Source organism: Cyprinus carpio, chromosome A6 (genome assembly GCF_018340385.1).
Source record: "Cyprinus carpio isolate SPL01 chromosome A6, ASM1834038v1, whole genome shotgun sequence".
NCBI classification, from domain to species: domain Eukaryota; kingdom Metazoa; phylum Chordata; class Actinopteri; order Cypriniformes; family Cyprinidae; genus Cyprinus; species Cyprinus carpio.
The window spans coordinates 23,148,378-23,168,126 of NC_056577.1; positions in this window are offsets into that span (position 1 = coordinate 23,148,378).

Sequence of the window (19,749 nt, forward strand, 5' to 3'; positions counted from 1 at the left end):
ATGGCTCTTATTCCCCTTAAACTGTTGTATGACAGTTAATTTAAAAGGACCAAAACTGAACATTGTCATCATTTACTCGCCCTCATGTCTTTCTTGAAATCCTGCAAGATAATTCCTTTGCTGTTTCACGCAAGAAAGAAAGTCATGCAGGTTTCAAAAGACATGAGGGAGTGTAAATAATGACAGAAGTTTCATTTTTGGGTGAACTATTGCTTTAAATTAACATTCCATATAAAACAAGCATGGTTTTATAAAGAATTACATGAACATTGTATTTAGATTCAAATCTTTTGCTTGAAGTCTTCCTTGAAACTGGGTTGAAGTCTATTGGTGGGGCTTTCAAGGGGTCAAACAAACAAATCAGACAAGACTTGTTGATTATGTCATGACCACTATTTACTGTATGCAACAACGTATTGCATGTGCTAACAATTTTTTGTTTTGTGACTCAAAAGTTCACACATCTCTGCAGGCACAGATCTTTAGGTACTATTTATGTTTTGTTCTTTCTGGGTTTTTTTCTTCTTAACTGTTTACACTTGATGTGCTGAAACCATTTTCCATTAATTACAGAATTGTAACCAGAATTGTTGTCTTTTGTCTCAGTGTTAATGAGTTTGCCATTTCTTCTGTAATTGAAAAACACATGATAACATGCCCTATGGTCTTTTACCAGTCAATTAGCAATTGTTTAATTTATTCACTGTAATTTAAAATTTAATGAGATTAAAGGGGTCTCATGGGTTTATTTTCATTAAAAAAAAAAATTACATAACCTGGATAATTATTATTAATCTTGTCTCTAAAAGCAGTGTACCTGAACATGAATGTAGTATAAAATTTCTCAATGTTGAATGCTTTTTAAAAATGTTAACATTATTTCATGATTATTATTTGGTTATTTTTACTTAATGCAAAGAGATAGGGACGTCATATGATCTTTTAGAAAAGGGAACAAAAATAGTGACTGCATCACAAGATAATAGACCAAGAAGCCACTCAATCCATTAGTGGCTATACTGAAGATCCAACATACTGCACAACCTGCTAATGTAGATAATGGCTATCTGGCAGTCTGGATCTCTGCAGCCGTTCGTGTGCCAAGATGCCTGCCAAACATTAATATCAAGAAAATGACAGCCGCGCTGCACTGTTGCGCTGTTGTCTTTCAAACCAAAGCGTAAATTGACGTAAAAAATGTATCCTGACACAGAGGAGAGGAATTATTGAATAAAGTTGTTATTTTTGTTTTCTTCGTGTACAAAAAGTATTCTCGTCGCTTCATAATGTTACAGTTGAATCACTGATGGCAGATGGACTATTCTGACGATGCTTTTCATACTTTCCTGGACCTTGACACTGTTATTTATTTGGCAGTCGGACAGTCTCAAGCCTCCCGGTTTTCATCCAAAATATCTTAAATTGTGTTCCGAAGATGAACGAAGTTTTTTTACGGGTTTGGGATGACATGGAGGAAAGAGATTAATGACAAAAAAAAAAAATTAAAATTCTCTCTCTCTCTCACTCTCTCTCTCTGGTGTTTATTAATGGTTTATTAACATATCATGACAAAACCTAAGCAACAAAAACATAAAATTTTAAATTAAATTATTTTAAAAGTGGTGGATATCATCATGCAGTTAGTGAGAGCAAAGACTGATTAAATTTACAAATTTATTCCTTCTTCGGTAGCCTAAGAAAACAGCAGCCATCAGTTGCACTCACTGCAGTGTCATTGATTGTTGTGGTAACATCACTGGTCACTGATTAAAAACTGCCTCTTTAGCTTCAGGAAACAACAGACTGGGCCTCCTGAAAGTATTGCAAAGACTGTTACATAATTGTAGAATACAGAAAATGTTTACAATTGAGCCAAAATATACAATTAACAAAATTCCCAGAGCACTTTCTAAAGATAAATAGTACTGTTGTACAGTAATATTCAACCTATATTCTTTTTCTTTTTTGCAGTATGAATGTTGAAAGATCGGAGACATGAAGACCACAGGCAACTGATTTAAGATTTTAACACTGGTGGACTTATTTTTCAGAGCACTGCCAGACGCTCCAAAACAATCTGTTATATAACAGCAGATCATGTGAAGCTCTCTGTGGTTACTGAGCAACTTTTCCACAGCAAAGCTTATTTTTCAAACAGTTCCCCATGACTACACAAGATTTGACACTAAGTAGACTAAACAGTGCTAGCATGATTGTTAAACATGTTTTTTTTTTTTTTTTACTTTTGCCTCTTCATTAAACAAGACAGTGATGAAAAGACAGGACAGTTATTAATGAAACTTAAATGTATTCAATATAATAATCTGACAAATGTACCCTTGATTGATGCTTGCTGCTTGTTGCTTCCATGCCCTTAACCCTGTCTGAAAGAATTACTTCCACTCTAGATTATAACATTTTCTACTTTTCAGCATGTTTTGCTTACGCAGTTATGTCTATATGCAAAGGCATTATATACATTATTTGTGTGGAATAAACATTCACAAAATGACATTTATGTATAGCTGCTGTTCTCCCTATCGTCAGAACATCCATTTGACTGATATAACCACAAACTAATCACATTACCATTTGTCTTACTTCAAAGCCATGGCTTGGAATATCATTATTTCTCTCTCGCCTGCTCAAATTCTGGTCTGGCTTGGCATTCTAATCTTCATGCAATGCAATAATTGCCATTTGAAAAAAATTAAAATAAAATAAGAATCACGTGTTTTATCATGCATTCAAGTATAGTGTGTCTGATTACAAGCTGAAGGATTTGTGCACAATGTTTGAGCATGAGTAATGAAAGTAATATAAAGCTATTAGTCTCATGTGCCTTGAGACTCAATGCAACTGATCTGTGAACAGTCCATGCATCACTTTAATTTAATTGCTCACTGGTGGTTCCTATATCAAAATGCCAGTTATCTTCCAGAGTATAAATGTATAAGCATTTAGCTACTGATTGTTAAACTCTCTGGAATACACAATTGGTCAGTTGTGGCCAATAGATTTTGCAAATTAATAAAAACAAATATTAGAAATAAATTCATTTAAAAAAAAAAAAATACATTTTACAAGAAAGTACTATTTCGGGCTTTCTACTTCAAAATTTCACATTTACTTGTAATTACTTGTAATTCCATGTAAATTTACTAGCAATTTCTGAGTGAAAATTGCTTCTCAGTAAATCCTACACCATTTCTTCAGAGTACTCACCCTAACCCTCACCCGGACAACTGAAAGTGGCACTATTTTCATGTTTATCATATCACACCATGGACTCGCTCTCTCTTGTTCCATGCAAACAGACGCCATCTTCCATCTCACGTACCGATTACAGGTAAAATGACCTCAGAAGACTTAGGTAATGAAGTCATCATGAAATCAAAACAATCCAATTGCAACAATAATCTAATCAGATTGTAATGGACAATAATCAAGTGCTTTCATACATAAATTTCTTATTTGAGAAGACGTGTCATTATCACAAAATCAACCTAATCACAAGCAGACTTGAAATTAAATTAATTTAACATTTTCAGTATGTTATTATAAACATCATGATTTGAGATTAAATTATTTAAACTCACCATAAAATCAAAACCAGTCAATGTAGCAAAATAAACTTCAAAAATACATTACAACCCAGAAGCACCTTATAATTTTCATGGAAACACTTTACAATAAGGTTGTAAAGAGTTTATAAAGATGTTCATAAATGACTAATAACTCGTTAACAAATGAGTTCAAAATAATTGATAAGCAGTTATAAATGCATGAATAAAAAGAGGGATTTTAACACAATCCCTGCCAAATAGTGAGCCATTTTTAACTCACATGTACATAAGAGCACAACTTGATAAAAAAAAAATGAAATCCAATATTTGTTACCCAGGTACTGCAAATGTGGATGAACAAATACTCAAATTACAGATCAAATAAAGTTTGATCATTTCAACTTGATAAACAAAAGATTTTGATTTTTATACATTGCTCTAGATAGGCATCATGAAATTTTTGGGTAAGATACAGAGAAGCGTCTGGTAAGAAACATCATAACAAAAGTGGCTCATGAGATTATTCATGAGATATAAATGAGATAACCATAAATACAATACCCTTCAGTCTCACTATAATAGTCTATTTTGCTGCATCCTGAAATAAATCAAGAATCTAGTTTTGAGTGAAATAAATATTAATAAATATATTTATTAAGCATTTATAACATGTGAGTTAACAATGGCTCACTATTTGATTGGCATTGCATTAAAATAACCTTTTTTATTCATGCATTTATAACTGCTTATCATTTATAAACACCTTTATAAACCCTTTACAATGGGAACCTTAATGTAAAATTTTTAATTTAATTTTCATTGTATTATATACTTTAACATTATGATTTGAGCTTAAATTATTTTATGATTTTACATTTAAAATTAGTGCCTTTGTCAAAAAAAATCTATTATATTGTTAATAAATGGCATACATAAACTGTGTGTGTGTACATACTGTGACCATTGTATGTGTGTGTGTGTGTGTGTGTGTGTGTGTGTGTGTGTGTGTGCCCACGTGCATGTGTTTACCTTTAAAATATATGTAAGTGAGAAGAAAAATCAAAGTGATTCCAAATTTTCAGCAGCTTGTTCTATTTTCCCATGTGTTTTTTTTCTTTCACGTTTGTGTTAATTTTATCCAGTGTTTCTTGGACACTGAAATCCACAGTGAGGCCATCAGAGTGGTTTCATCTTCTCCAAGAACTCAGGAAGGGGTTTCAATTTGTTGCTTACATATAGACAACTACTAACATCAATGTCCACCCCTTTCCTCTGGTCAAATTCTTCCAGGAGACTGTGGAACATCTGGTGCATTTCTTCAGTGCTGAAGACCAAGCTGTTACAGCCAATGCCACTGAGAAGCTGCTTTTTGGTTTCACCACCAGCTCCTAAAGACAGCTCAGAAAGGGCCATGGACACACTGAAGGGAGATAAGAAGATATTCTAATATTATGACTGATATTAGGACTGATATTATGGCATTTCTACAAGCCTCTTGTACAGGTATAAAGCAAAATCATTGTTCATCTCTATCAATGATGGGATTTTATCACTGATGGGAGGTTGTAGTAAAGTATCATGATTTCCATGAGCTACTGCAAATGCACAAATCTACAAATATATGATGTTTCTTTCCATGTTGTCATTTGAAGGCCCTGAGGAAAATGAACATAGACAGTTCTGCAACATTTTATTGACAGAAATGCAGAAAACTGTGAAAACACTTTAACATATTTACAAAGAAAAAATGTTCCTAATTCCTTCATCCTATTTTCCACTCTTTATGTTTTAATAGATAAACATTGAAAATTTTGGAAAATATATAATTTATTAATAATTCTAAGATTCATCTTCCACCTCTCCAGACTGCTGCTGTTTCTCTTTCCCCAAACTGGACTGAATTCTAAAGCCTATATGTCCTTAAGTTTTAATCTAAAACAACCTTTGCTCTGTTTAATTTTTTCTATTATTATTATTCTGCAAAGAAAAGTAATTATTAACTACTAAGAATATACTCAAATCTGTGCAGTCAATAAACATTTGCAGTGTTTAACCGCAGTGATGAGATGATACTTGATATGTACTTGAAATATATACCATCATTTTTAAACTGATTCCATATTCGTTATATATGTCCTTATATATACAGTAGATTTTGATATATATTTTAACATATGTTCTAGGTGACCTCCTGCATGATCTGCATTATTATTATGCAGTCAGAGTAAAACCATGGTGCGTGTCAACAAATGAGGAGATACTGACCCAATTACTTTTAAAATTCACACAGATAACTGTGTAGGCTGGGTAAAGATAAGGGAAGACGTTGACCTTTAGTGTTTTTTACAAAATGCTTTTGTTGAAAAGATGTGACACATATGTGACATTACAATAAGAAAACAGCCCATACTGTCATACTTTCAGCTGAGTTTATTTAGGAGAGACCTTTAGAATTAACATACAACCCCGGAATGTGATTTGAGGGGGCCCCGAGTCAATATGCTGTTCGAGGGGCCCAGAAACCATAGCGGCAACCCTGACTGACCTTGTTAATTTAGACCTCACAGCTAGCTTTCTCCTGCTGTCAGTGCTTGCTGCTGTGAGGTCAATCCGCATTTGCACTTTGCGCACATGTGTACAATTTTCGCTAAGACTCATAATTCAGTATTGTGTGTTACAATGCTTCCCCAGACATCCTGAGAGCTCATTTGCTAAACCCATATTTTGTTGGAGGGTTCTCTGGGGGGACTAAAAGCCCTTCAGTTGCCAGTAAGTCTTACATAATTAGAAACTAACACTAATGAGAAGGAGGACGACAAATGGAGGGGAATCAATGGCTCATGGGGTCAGAAAGAATTAATGCCAGGCTGCTGAGAGGCCTGCAAGCAATTAGATGTGTACTACTGAGACACAAGTGCAGCTTCTTCAGATCAGTCAGGAGGCAAGGAATGCTGAGAGGTGTGAATTAGGACTGGTATAGTGTGAACTCAGCAAACCGCTGCTCTGACACCAGACTCCTTGGTCTTTCTGGTACTTCACTCCACAAACAAAATGAACCGATAAACACAAGTTAAAGCAACTACTAAGCAGGTTTTCCTTGAAATATCAGCTTCTAAATCATTCTGATAGTACACTGACTTCTAATAGTTCCCTCACTCCATCAAAATATCTGTTCTGAAAGTACGTAAGTTTAATGATGGAGTACGAACATGAACCATGAACAGGGTGGATAGCTTTACGTCGGCATGTTTTTTTTTTTTTTTTTTTTTTTTTGGAATTGCAAATAAAAATATTATTGGAGTACAATTTAAAGAAATATACTATTTGAAGTCTTTCTATTTTCAATTCAATGCTATAACTTGCTGTTTCTTAATAAATATTTATTAAATTTACTAGCAATTTCTGAGAGAAAATTGTTTGTACACCAAGTTTTTCAGTGTACTCACAAACAGGGAAATGGACTTTTTCAAGGATGAGCATTACTGTAGCAGCCATGATTAATCATTTAAAATCACTGTTGTACAGTTACTGCCCACTTCTACTTTCCCTTGCTTGGCAAGAACAAAAAAAAAAAAAGAATTCCTACCTTTAATAATAAAATACCTTTTTGCAGTGGCTGGCAACAAGTACAAACAGACATCTTAAATAACAATGTCCTGCCTAATGGACGGCATCTGTTTAATGATGCAATGAAGATCTATAAAAAATGATGCCATAGATTACTTAATATAATTAAGCAGACCAGCAGCCTTCCATTGCTTCTTCGATTCCCAATTGCAATTGTTATTTAAACATGCAGTATTGAGATAATGAAAAAAAAATCACAAAACTTTCTGAGGAAGCTTGTGAGCATTAAAACCCAGTGTCTAAATTGTGACTTGTGGGTGGTGTGTATGAGAATGATGACCTTCTCTATGCCAAATACTTATCTGTTTCCTGACCACTGATAGGGTGAGATGACTAAACTTGATAACATTTTTAACTCTATATGTGAATACCAGGGGAAGCATTTGAGGTTGTTGTCTGAAATTAGTCAGAATGTTCTCCCAGTTTTTCAGTGTACTCACAAAAATGGAAATGGATTGCAAATTTTTGTTCATGTCCAGAACATTTTCACAGGATATTTCAAGGATGAACATTACTGTAGCAGCCCTGATTAATAATTTAAAATCACTGTTGTGTATTCAAGTTTTACTACCCACTTGTACTTTCCCTCGCTTGGCAAGAACAAAAATAAATAATTAATAAATAAATAAATAATAAAACCCTACCTTTAAATAACAATTGCAATTGGGAATCGAAGAAGCAATGGAAGGCTGCTGGTCTGCTTAATTATATTAAGTAATCTATGGCATCATTTTTTATAGATCTTCATTGCATCATTAAACAGATGCAGGCCATTAGGCAGGACATTGTTATTTAAGACGTCTGTTTGTACTTGTTGCCAGCCACTGCAAAAAGGCATTTTTTTATTAAACATGCAGTATTGAGATCATGAAAAAAAATAAAAATCACAAAACTTTCTGAGGATGCTTGTGAGCATTAAAATCCAGTGTCTAAATTGTGACTTGTGAGTGGGTGTGTATGAGAATGATGACCTTCTCTATGCCAAATACTGATCTGTTTCCTGACCACTGATAGGGTGAGATGTCTAAAATGAGTACAACTGGAAAAACTTGATAACAATTTTAACTCTATGTGAATTCCAGGGGAAGCATTTGAGGTTGTTGTCTGAAATTAGTCAGAATGTTCTGCCAGTTTTTCAGTGGTTTGGGGACTATTCTTCCCTTTGCATTACATTCCTGTCCTATTATAACCTTGCTTGAAGACGTTGCTGCATTCTTCTTAGTTAAGTTAGTAAGGATGTTGTTAATATCAGAAAATAAATTTGTCAGGTGTAAATATTTCTAGTGCGTTTCAACCTTTAATGACATGACAGAGTTGATTAGTAAGGAAATCACTCTAACATGTTGACGGACAGATGGTCTGTTTTTATCCCATCTAATTCACCATCGATTTCTTTTTATGACATTCCAGATTAAACACTTGACAATTTTATCTAATCTATGCATATACTGTAAAAGCATTGCAGTTCATTTCAGTGACAAGCTGAGGGAGTATTTTAATGAAACACTTAAGTCTCCTGATCTCAGCAAAAGAATCAATGTCAGCAAGAGAGTCAGTGTCACTCAGTTTGAAATGAATGTTTAAAATACAAATTAGTTCAGAAGAATTTCAGTCCTTACTATCAGTCTTGAGTGAATGAGCATATAGTAGTGGTCTTTCAATAAATAGTAAAAAACAACAGACATTGTGTCGCCACAGAAGTGATACAGAAAAAGGAAAAAAAGAAGAAAAAAGAAAGTTTTGTGTTTTGAACTTTTTTTCGTTTTTAATACCATTCCGTTTCAGGAAATTGCTATTACTCTCAAAACCAATCACGTTAATGTTTTTTTTTTTTTTTTTTGGACAATTGTGTGTCTGCTCCAAGCAATTTAGCTAATGTTGACATGATCAATCTAAGTTTCAATGTCAGCCAAATGCTTGACCTTTCATCCTGAGGTAATAAAGATCTTTCTTTAAATTTGAGTCCCAGCTGGCAACAATTTCTCAAGAATAGGAACATTAGTCATTAGCCAATTTTTCAATTAGTAAATTAATTTAAAACAAATTGTCACAAAAAAATGTACATCAGGACTAATTCAATTTAATTATGTGATGAAAACAGATAAAAATAGGCTAGATCTTTCAGTTTTACCAAACACAGATGCTTTGCCAGAAAAGAAAAAGAGCACTTAAAGGAAACCCCACTCTTGGCCTCTGAATACAAACATCCCAGAATTCGTTCTTAACAACCAATGGCTGCTCAGTTAAAGCTTTGTTAAGCTGCAATCTCTCTGTCACGCTTATTATTACACTGATTGTTTCTTATTATTTACGGTTCTTGAGCACAGTTATCAAGCCTGCAGGGGGCAGCACTAATCAGTCAATTAAAACTCATTAAGCTTTATTAAAGGGTCCAGTCAGAAAGAAAGAGGCATTCATGCTCATGTTGTTATACTGAATAACTTTAGCTCATTACTCTGCTACTTCCAATAACTTGTTTACTATGAAATGTATGATTTACACTTTCATTAGCCTATAAGTATCCTCCTAGGCATGACACAACTCCAGGATACTCATTAACAAGCTTGTGAGGATGAACATTATTCATGTTACTGATATTTAACCATGTTCAACTATTATAACAGAGCATATTAGGATGTCACACAGGAAGCTGTTGTTCATTTAATGCTGTTTCCACCATGTGATGTTTATGTCTCAAGTCAGTAAACAACTCAGTTTTATTTTTTTGAATTAACAGCAACACTATATTTGTTTTATTACAGTAGTTCATGAATCTGAAAATTCCCAGAATTACTTGCATAATAGACTCGATAGAAGGCAGAAGAGGTTTGGGAACTTGTCATCTCAGAGTAAATCAAGTTCACAGTGAACATTTAGGACCAAAGGTGTTATTTAAATGTGCTTGCAGTGTGCTGTATATATTTTCATAAACCTTGAAGCTTTGAAGCCATTTAAATTCATGTGGAGCTTTAAACATTCCATATCCATATTTGCACCCATTTTAATTGAACATTGGGTTAAATTTAAAACTTAAGACTGAAATTATTTTTGTCAATTAAAACGCATTACATTTTTTCATATGTGTACACTGTTGACATCATCTATTGATTTGTTTTCAGCAGTAAATGGATCATTGTGCAATTAACAATTGACAATTTTTGGGATTAGCAAAGTTCTTCTGGTCTGCATCTTTAATGTTTTCAGAACAAAAAATTATCATCTTTTTCCAAGTTTCATTTTATGTGTCAGTCCCATGATTCTCATAATACACGTTCCTTCCACAAATGCAAATTTTCACCTTTATTTAATTGTTCACTAATACACAGCAGATGTTTATGAATATAAATGCCCTCAGTGTAGAGAATTTGATGTGTTGCTCTGAAATACTTGGTGGAATGGCTTTGCCCTTGATTTATGGCCCACACGACTCCAGTCAATTAAAGTCTGGTGAAATGAAAAGCTGTGTGTTTATAAAAAACAAATCCATCATTAAAAATAAAGTACATAACACTTCCTCCAGTGAAAAAGTCCACACCCCTCTCACATCAAAATCCACTGACATATTTGTTAAGAAATATTTTGGACATATTTCTCTCTTGATTCAAAATAAATTACTTTTTATTTTAATGGAGAAATCAATATTGCGAATAGAGAAATTATCAGCATTTAAAAATTACAATTGAATTGATAGATTTTGTTATAACAAATTTAACAAGGTGTTAATGGTTGGACTGGATTTCTCCACATTTGTTACGATGAACAAACAATCTCATCTACATTTTGGGTAGCCTGGGGGCACAAATACATGTTCTGCAAATTTTCATTTTTGGGTGAACTATTTTTTTAAAGTTCAGCATTACATTGTGAGAACCTCAATTTATATAATATACAGTTTTGCTTCTCTTTCTCACTGTCATTTTAAATGCCCCATTTGCATAATGTTAAATATGGTGTAACATTTCCTATCCCGTCTTTCAAAATTACACCTCTCTGTCTCTTGGGTTCATAAAGTCTCTTGCACAGAAAAAGAAAACTCAAGGCTCCAGTATAGCCAATCTGTACATGTAAAACAATCACTCACCAGTTAAATCAAGCAGATGCTCCAACCTGGTGAGCAATTTACAGAGTAATGAACTGAAAAACCCATTTTGTCTGAGACGCTTTCCGGACATGTGACCATAGTGAGCTACACACTGGTCCCCGGGTGTCACATTTCTCTTGGATTTATCCACATAGACAATTCACTAATCTTGTTCTCACTCACTAGCCATACACAATGGCCAAAAATCTGTCATGCAGGACTGTGACCAAAACACCATCCAGAGACTTTACAGGGGTCATATGATGCTGCTAAAAAGAACATTATTTTGTGTATTTGGTGAAATGAAATGTGTTTATTGGGTTTAAGGTTCAAAAAACACATTATTTTCCACATACTGTACATTATTGTTTCTCCTCTATGCCCCGCCTTTCTGAAGCGCATCGTTTTTTACAAAGCTCATCGGTCTGAAAAGTGAGTGTGTTCTGATTGGCCAGCTATCCTCTTCGTTGTGATTGGCCGAATGCCTCAAGCGTGTGACGGAAATGTTACGCCCCTTGCCGCACTGTGATGCATGTCCTGGTCAGAACACCGCCGCCACAAGACAAAAACAACAAAACCATTACAAACGAGCCATTTGTTGCATCCAGTGGGGACATAATTATGGATTATAATGACTTATACTGTGTTTTTACGCATTGCGTTTCATCCCACCACGTAAACAAAACCATGTCTGTATTTGTCCTCTTTTGGAAGGCCAAACAAACTATTTTCGCTATTTTCACAACAAAACAGCATCTCCACAACATGGTGTTGGCAACAACAGCGAGAATAAAAGTTCCGCCTTCTTTCTTAGCGTGAACATTTTGGCAGCATTATGCAAATCTTCCCATATCGTGACGTAGACATGTGGGGGCGTGTTTAAACAAGTTGTTTCAGGGGGGCGTGGACGAGTCTCAACTTTATAAAGAATATCTCTTTGGATTTGAGACTTTAGTCTTTGCAACTTTACAGATCTTCTTTATGCACCAAGAGCTTGTGACACTCCAAAGAGAAAGGAAAACTTGAAATTGCATCATATGACCCCTTTTACTTCATACCCTTACAGACCTTGACTGGAAATTGTATGACTTTATCTGACAAGTAACATTCACATGACCCTCACTGGTGGTGTCTTTTGTATTCTAAGTAAACAAAAGATGTTCCGTCTGTTTTCTGGAAGCCTTGTGACAATTGTTCAAATTCATCAAATGCATTGTATGAAACTGTATGAAAAAAACAGCTGCACGCCTGTCTGCTGTTCTGAATATTGATAGTTTCATCAAAACCATCTTTCCTAACAAATCATATAGGATTTAAAAGCAAGTAAATAATGTTATTGAATAAACACATATCAAGTGTACTGTAATAAGCAACCTGGTCTCATAAAATAAGGTAGGTAATAACTATGATCTATTTAAAAAAACATGAGTTTGAATTTTGTTATTTGATGTGTCACTGTCAGTCATCTCCATCTGTTTATGCAACACAGAGTGACTATTGTTTGCTGAGATGAGGAGGTGTTTCCTGGACAACTCCACTGCACCTCCAGAGGCCAGTTTATCAACACCATTTAATGTTATTGAGGTTATATTATTTTTTTAGCAGATATGCAGCAGGTCTCCAGAGAGACGCATTCAAAACAACTGCTGAAAAAGTAAATGAAATAAGTAGGAAGAAATAAACTCATAAAATGAACAGCAGGGTTTTTATAGCTTTTGAGAAGCACAATATCGTTTGAATGGGTTGTAATCTATGAAATACAAATGCAATCTTCTGGCCCCAAAAAATTGTTTGGTTAAAATCATTCATTTATTTGTTTGTTCGCTTGTTTGTTCATTCATTTATTTCCTGTGGCTACAGAAATAACGTTTCTGTAAATAATGTTCTTCTGTTGCTATGGGTACTTTGCTGAGAAAATATCTTGCTCTGAAGCTTGTGAGCTTTGTATACTCCTGATATATGTGCGGATGTAATCTATACATTACATAATATATATAGTGTATATATTATATTTTATATACAAATACTATGAAAACACAAAGGCACAAAATAAACTGTGTGTAGAAACCATGAATAAATTATTAATAGTTAATTTAACCTGTGGACTGTTCATCAATGTGTAACAGTGATTCATGTCAGCCTGTCTGAATGATAAATGTAAGCGCATTACTAGAGGGGCCCTGCGATTTGAAGCTCAAACAAAGATGTGGAATACAATTTGAAAATAAAGAAAGAATGATGTTATTTATACAAGCACTCTTTTAATTAATTTAATTAGTTGTAATATACACAGGTTAAAAAATGATTTGTCTTTACTGTTTGGGTTTGATTTTGCAGATTTGCCATCTTGTTTAAGAATAACAATCAACATATCATAGTCCCCTCTAAAATAAATCAAGATTTATCTCAAGATACCAACTGTCTGTGAAAATATTGTATTTCAAATTGCAACAGAGAATCAAGAAAGTCAATAATTCTACCACTGGGAAGTGCATTGATTTTTTTTCTTAAACAAATAAAAACACATGCATCCATGTATCATGTGGCAACCAGAGTGACCAGCAGCAAGGTTTCTTTATGTCACTGCAGAAGCAGAACAATGAACCAGCCGTAGCCATTTAATTAGGCTGTCAGATCTGTTCAAATTCAATTTAGGGTCCATATGTGAATTTCAATTTGAACAAAAAGATCCATGAATCAAATATAGGCTGGTTTCTGGATCCAAGCAGATCTGTTCACATCTTTATAGAATGCAGACAATAACACCAGATAACACCAATATCTTTATAGAATGCAGCATAAACACCAGATAACACCAATAACATCAGATTTCCTTTTCATGTACTACCTTTTTAAATCATGCAGCTTTACAAAATCTGTGTGCCAACGATAACTCTCTATGCCATTTTATTTTTTTATTCTGAAGGACTGTAGACCTGAAACGATCAATAATTGCTCTGACATTTTTTAAATGTAATAGAACAATATGTCACAAGTTTGAACTCAACAAATCACAGAGATCAAAAGTTAATCTAAAAATCATTTCTCGGTTATTGATGCATGATGCAATACAGGGAAGAAAAAAGCAATACACATCTCTTCAGATGTCAGCCGTCTTCAAAAAATTCTGTTGTATAGACCCTTGGAAGTGAACTGAATTAAAATGAGTCCATACTTAGATGTCTATACTCATCATATGCAACTGAATGTCCAGAGAATTACAAGAAAAGACTAATTGGAATGATGGCTGAGGTCCTCCAGGGTCTGAATGAAAGACTTCTTGCCAATCTAACTTGCATTAAATCCTGGCAGGTTATCAGAATTTCTATAATAGAGGTGGAACTCTGTCATTTGGCATTGGTTTTGTCTCATTATAGCCTGTTTTATATAAACACTGTCACAATAAAGCTCACTTAAGACATTTAAAAAGACCATATGGTGTGTTAATAGCTGATTATTCAGACCAGTTGTTAGTTGTCACGCACATATCTGCATTTTACAAAACCCAGCAGTGATTATGCTTCCTCTCCAGCTCTAGAGACAGATGGAGCTGATGTTACCAGTAGCTCAGGGCTCTGCATTAATAAATTAGTGCTTGAGGAGACTGTCAGGATCTACCAACCATGGCCTCCACTGCAACAGAAACCATCATAGAATAATTTATATAAATGTTCTAGCAGCAGGGGCCACAAATACACCAGCTGGCTGGAGAAATGTTAAACTTGAGTGCGACAGGGGTGTTATTTAGCAATAGGATAAACAGTCATATTTCTAACAATACGTAAGGGTCCAGTAGCTACACTGTCAGTATAGTGCCATTTTAAATATATTTTTTATGTTTTTGTACATAATCTTACTAAACGATTTACAAAACATCATAAAGGACATGGAACGCATTGTGTCAGAAAACATCGATGTGAAATGGGCAGAAAATATGACGCTGGCCATAAATGAATCAAATATAATCACAATGAAACAAACATTAGTCCAATATGATTGCAGTGAGCTGTTTGTGCTGTACGCTATCGAGCTGTTTAGATTCAGTCTTCTGACTTCATAAAAAAATCATTAGGACATTCAGCACAAATTAATCTACAGAGATGTAATTACAGAGACATAAGCTCGATTCATTAGACAACCACGGTTTAAAGGTCCCTTCCACAAGTTCACACAGATATAGTAAAGGTTATGCATATTTGGCCTGTTTATAAAACATTATTAGTAGAGGATTATGTACTCTTATGTAGCCCACTCCCTTAGAGAAATCATCTAAAAATAACTTTATGACAGCTTCATTGTCTCTGTTTATTCTTTTGCTCAAACAGGCAATTACAGTGTTTATAAAACGTATATATGACATTTTATTTGTGTATATTGTAGAATTTTTTGGGACGTGTTTAAAAATGTAAAAATGTGCTGTTATTTAACAACTTCATTCTTACCATATTTGGTTGACAAAAACTTTGTGACAGAATATTCTGGCTCTGCTAACACACATTGTCATCAACAGTGGGTACAGAAAAAATTCACCCCCCTTTAAAATAATTACATTTTGTTGCTTTGCAGCCTGAAATGAAGACAGACACAGTTTTCGTTTTATCCAGCTGTTTTTACTCAGTGCAACTTAGACATAAGGGCTTTGACAGGCAATACAATCTGAATGAGATAGAAGACAAACACAGCTGACAAAAAATACTTATTGTGTCTAGATATCAACCTATTAATAGTCACCCCCCAAATAATCACATTTTATTGCTTTACAGCCTAAAATTACAGTTTTGTTTTATCCAGGTGTATCCTGGCTCTTGGATATTATAAGTAAGATTAGTATTCAGAGCCAGTTTTATTAAAAGGTAAGAGTAGTCAGACACTCTACTAATGAGCTGATGAGTTGGATCAGGTGTGTTAGATGAGGGAGAAATGCAAAAATGTCTAGGGCTGGGGGGCCTCCAGGGACAGGTTTGAAAACCCCTGGCCTAACTTACAGAATCTGAGACCATATATGAACTGTGTCATCTAAGGTTTTATACTAAATCACTCTTTACCTCCCATCGGTTTTGTGGTCCATTTAGACCTGTTTTCTGGATAACATTACTAGGCCATCATCAAAGGCTGACTGACTGCCAGTCTCAATCTCAGTTTTTAGATGTGAGAAAGGTCACAGAGAAATGGCATTAGCTGTTAGTCAATTTAATGTGTCCTGTCTGGAAAGGAACCATGATTATAAAAAGGAACCGTGATCTAAGCTTAACTTATAATTTAAAGTAATAAAAGTAATAAAGTAATAAAATTTTATTTAGTATCATTTATTCACTATGATCATCTATTCACTCTGATGTAATTTAAAAACCGTGTGACTTTCACTAAAGGTGAATACTGTAGCTGATTTAAAAAAAAAAAAAGAAGAAGAAAAAAAGAATGCAGAGTTGCAAATTTATAGGTAACTCTTGTGACTTTTGGTCTTGTAATTGCAATTTTATATCTCATAATGTTACTTTATGACACAATTATCTTTTTATTTTTAATCTAAAGATAACACAGACTCAAATACAGACTCAAATTTCTTTACTACAGACACTAGTAGTAAAGAAATCACACAGAAATTCTATATATATATATTTTCCCCACTGTCCACTAAGATAAGAGACCCGTATTATAGTGTTTTGTAAACGCCTCACTTTATCAGCTACTGCAGGTTTTTCTGACCTCTGCAGAGCTGATATATAGGCTGAACAACCACAGCAGATAGCTAAGCATTCCTGCAGTTGTGGTTGTAAAGTATAGTACATTAAATATGTGGTTTATAAGGACTTTAAATAACTTGCTGTGTTGGCCAGAATACTGCTCTAAAAGCATATTCAGAATTGATTAGGTTCTATGTTTAGTGCTTTGCATAAAGTGGTCTGTTTCCTAAAGTAGCAGCTAATACTATTAAATCAGATTACACATAAAACACTATATGACACATACATAAAATAGAGCAAAAGCAGTATAAGATCTTCATGTTCAGTAATTTATAAGGACTTTAGGTATGTTCCCATTCATTTTTAAGGGTGTATTTGTACATCTGTCAAGATCTGGGAGTTATTTCTCATCACTTCTCTTTCTCATTGATCCATGCAAATGAACACACCTCACCATAATCAATTCTACATCTGTTTACTAAACATCTGGATTGGCTGACCACATTCTCTTGCTAAATCAAAAACTATAATTTCACATAAAATTTTATTGATTTTTTCTAGACTTTAATTTGGCTTCAGTTTTTCAGACACATACAAGCATAACTAACAATGAACGGTTTTCACTGAGGGTGATATAAATGCAGTTCGTCCATTCGTCATGTACCATCATGTTTCTTCAGTCAAGGTAGAGTAATAAAATGTATTCAGTACATACTCAATAAACATCTGTCAGGGAAAATCTGAAAGTCTGAAAAATGATTTGGAGGACTAAAAGTGCTTTTTGATTTGTTTGTTTGTTTTTGATTATTTTTTCTGCTGTATTTTGAGAAAGAATGAAATAAATGTAGGCTACACATAAAAGGAAGATTGTTTATTATAAGGTGTTTAAGTGCATTTCTGCCTGACCTGTGGTGATGCTGTCTAAGTGAGTGAAGACCCTATAACTCAGACTGGACAGCCCTTTGCTCAGGCAAATCCGCAGCATGTTGCTGAGTCAAAGTCTATGAAGCTGCCATCGTTTGGTGCTGTGGTGCAGCTTTTTGATTTATGACCGTGCACTGAAAGTGCTGCTTATGGCTTTCCCAGGATACTGAGAAACCTATTAACTTGTTTTAGAGCTATCTACAGTAATCGTATCACTGAATCTTGTACATATACAAAGAGAGTCAGAATTGTACCCTCTGTTCCACATGTATTATACACAAAAAAATTATACTGTGCACACTTACTCACAGGGGTTATATCATAAACATTGGATTTCCCTTATCTTTTTAAAAGAGTTTAATAATTAATGTACTATGAAAACCTACTGTACCCAAGTAAGAATTCCCAGGGAACACACTGAGATAATACTACTAATAAATGTTTTTAAAAGAAGTATCTTATGCTCACCAAAGCTAAATTTATTTGATATTTTTAATTTTAAAACAAATTCAGCCTTGGTTAACATAAACAACTTCTTTCAAAAACATTAAAAAAATTTAATAGTTCTAAACTTTTGACTGCTAGTGTATATATGAAAATGTCAAACTGCAATTTCAAAAGAAGACTGGGTCTTGAATCGTCATTTAGTGAAGTAATTGTCTCATTCATTAAACGCACCATGAGTTTGTGACAGAAATCCTCAGACAGAGTTAAGATAATGAGAAAAATGGAGTTGCAAGTACATCTCAGCGGGAATAGAGGACAATATCCTATTAGGGCTTACAAAGAGAGGCCACTATCACCAAATGGAGGTCAAAGGTCATTCCAAATTGAGCTGGCTCGTCCTCTGCTTTGTGCTGCGCTGTGTGTTGGTCATGATGTTTTTAGGAAATGTTGATGTTTTTCTAGCTTTTGCATATCAACATTTTACCAGTTGATTATAAAAACCAAATTCTTACATTCTATTCCAATCTGTTTCAGGAACACAAACAGAAAAAAATAAAATATTAAAAAATACTATTATTATTATTATTATTATTATGTGGCTTTTTTATTATTATTATTTGCTTTGTATCACATTCTATAACACACCTACTTCCACTTCCATTCGTGCTCCATTTAAGTTTTGGTCTTGCAAAAATGTCTCCTGATTTGTGATTCACAGCCTGTGAAATGACTGTTTGAGGGAACTCAATGTTCCTTTAAACCCTATCTAGATGTCTGTAATGTTCTCTGAATGATTCATCTGAAAGTCAGTGTCACCTTGTACATGGGCAGACAATAGACCAATGCCTGTCTAAGGACATGAAAGAGGCTCCGTAAATTCCCAAGTAAACAGATTTCAATAGAAGGTATCAACAACCTAAAAAAATTGAAGGAAATAAATGATTTTGCAACTAGGGTAATTAATAAGAACTATAAAAACTAGAATTTAAAGTTATACTTCAATTTACAGCTAGCGTGCAGTGGAGAATGTAAATATTCAAGTGTGTGTGTATAAATATATTTTTTGTGTGTGTGTCATGCAGAAATGTGATGCCATATATTGTTACTGATAATTATAACAAATTACTGTAACATAGAAGAAAATGTGTTGTTTTTGCTTCTTAAAAGAGTGTAATGCATCCCAGAAAGAAAGAAAACATGACAAAATGCATATACTCTCCATGTCTGAAACTCAAAACCTGAGTGCTTTTACACAATGATAAAGTTCAGCTTTTAGTGTACAGGTAAGTGGACCATCTTCGTGCAGTGATGCATTTGATACTGTCCCTCACAAAGAAAAACAAAGTAATTTAACATTGTGTTCCACTGAGTAACCAGTAATCTTCATTCTAATGTGCGTCACTGTAAAAGTGTACACTGT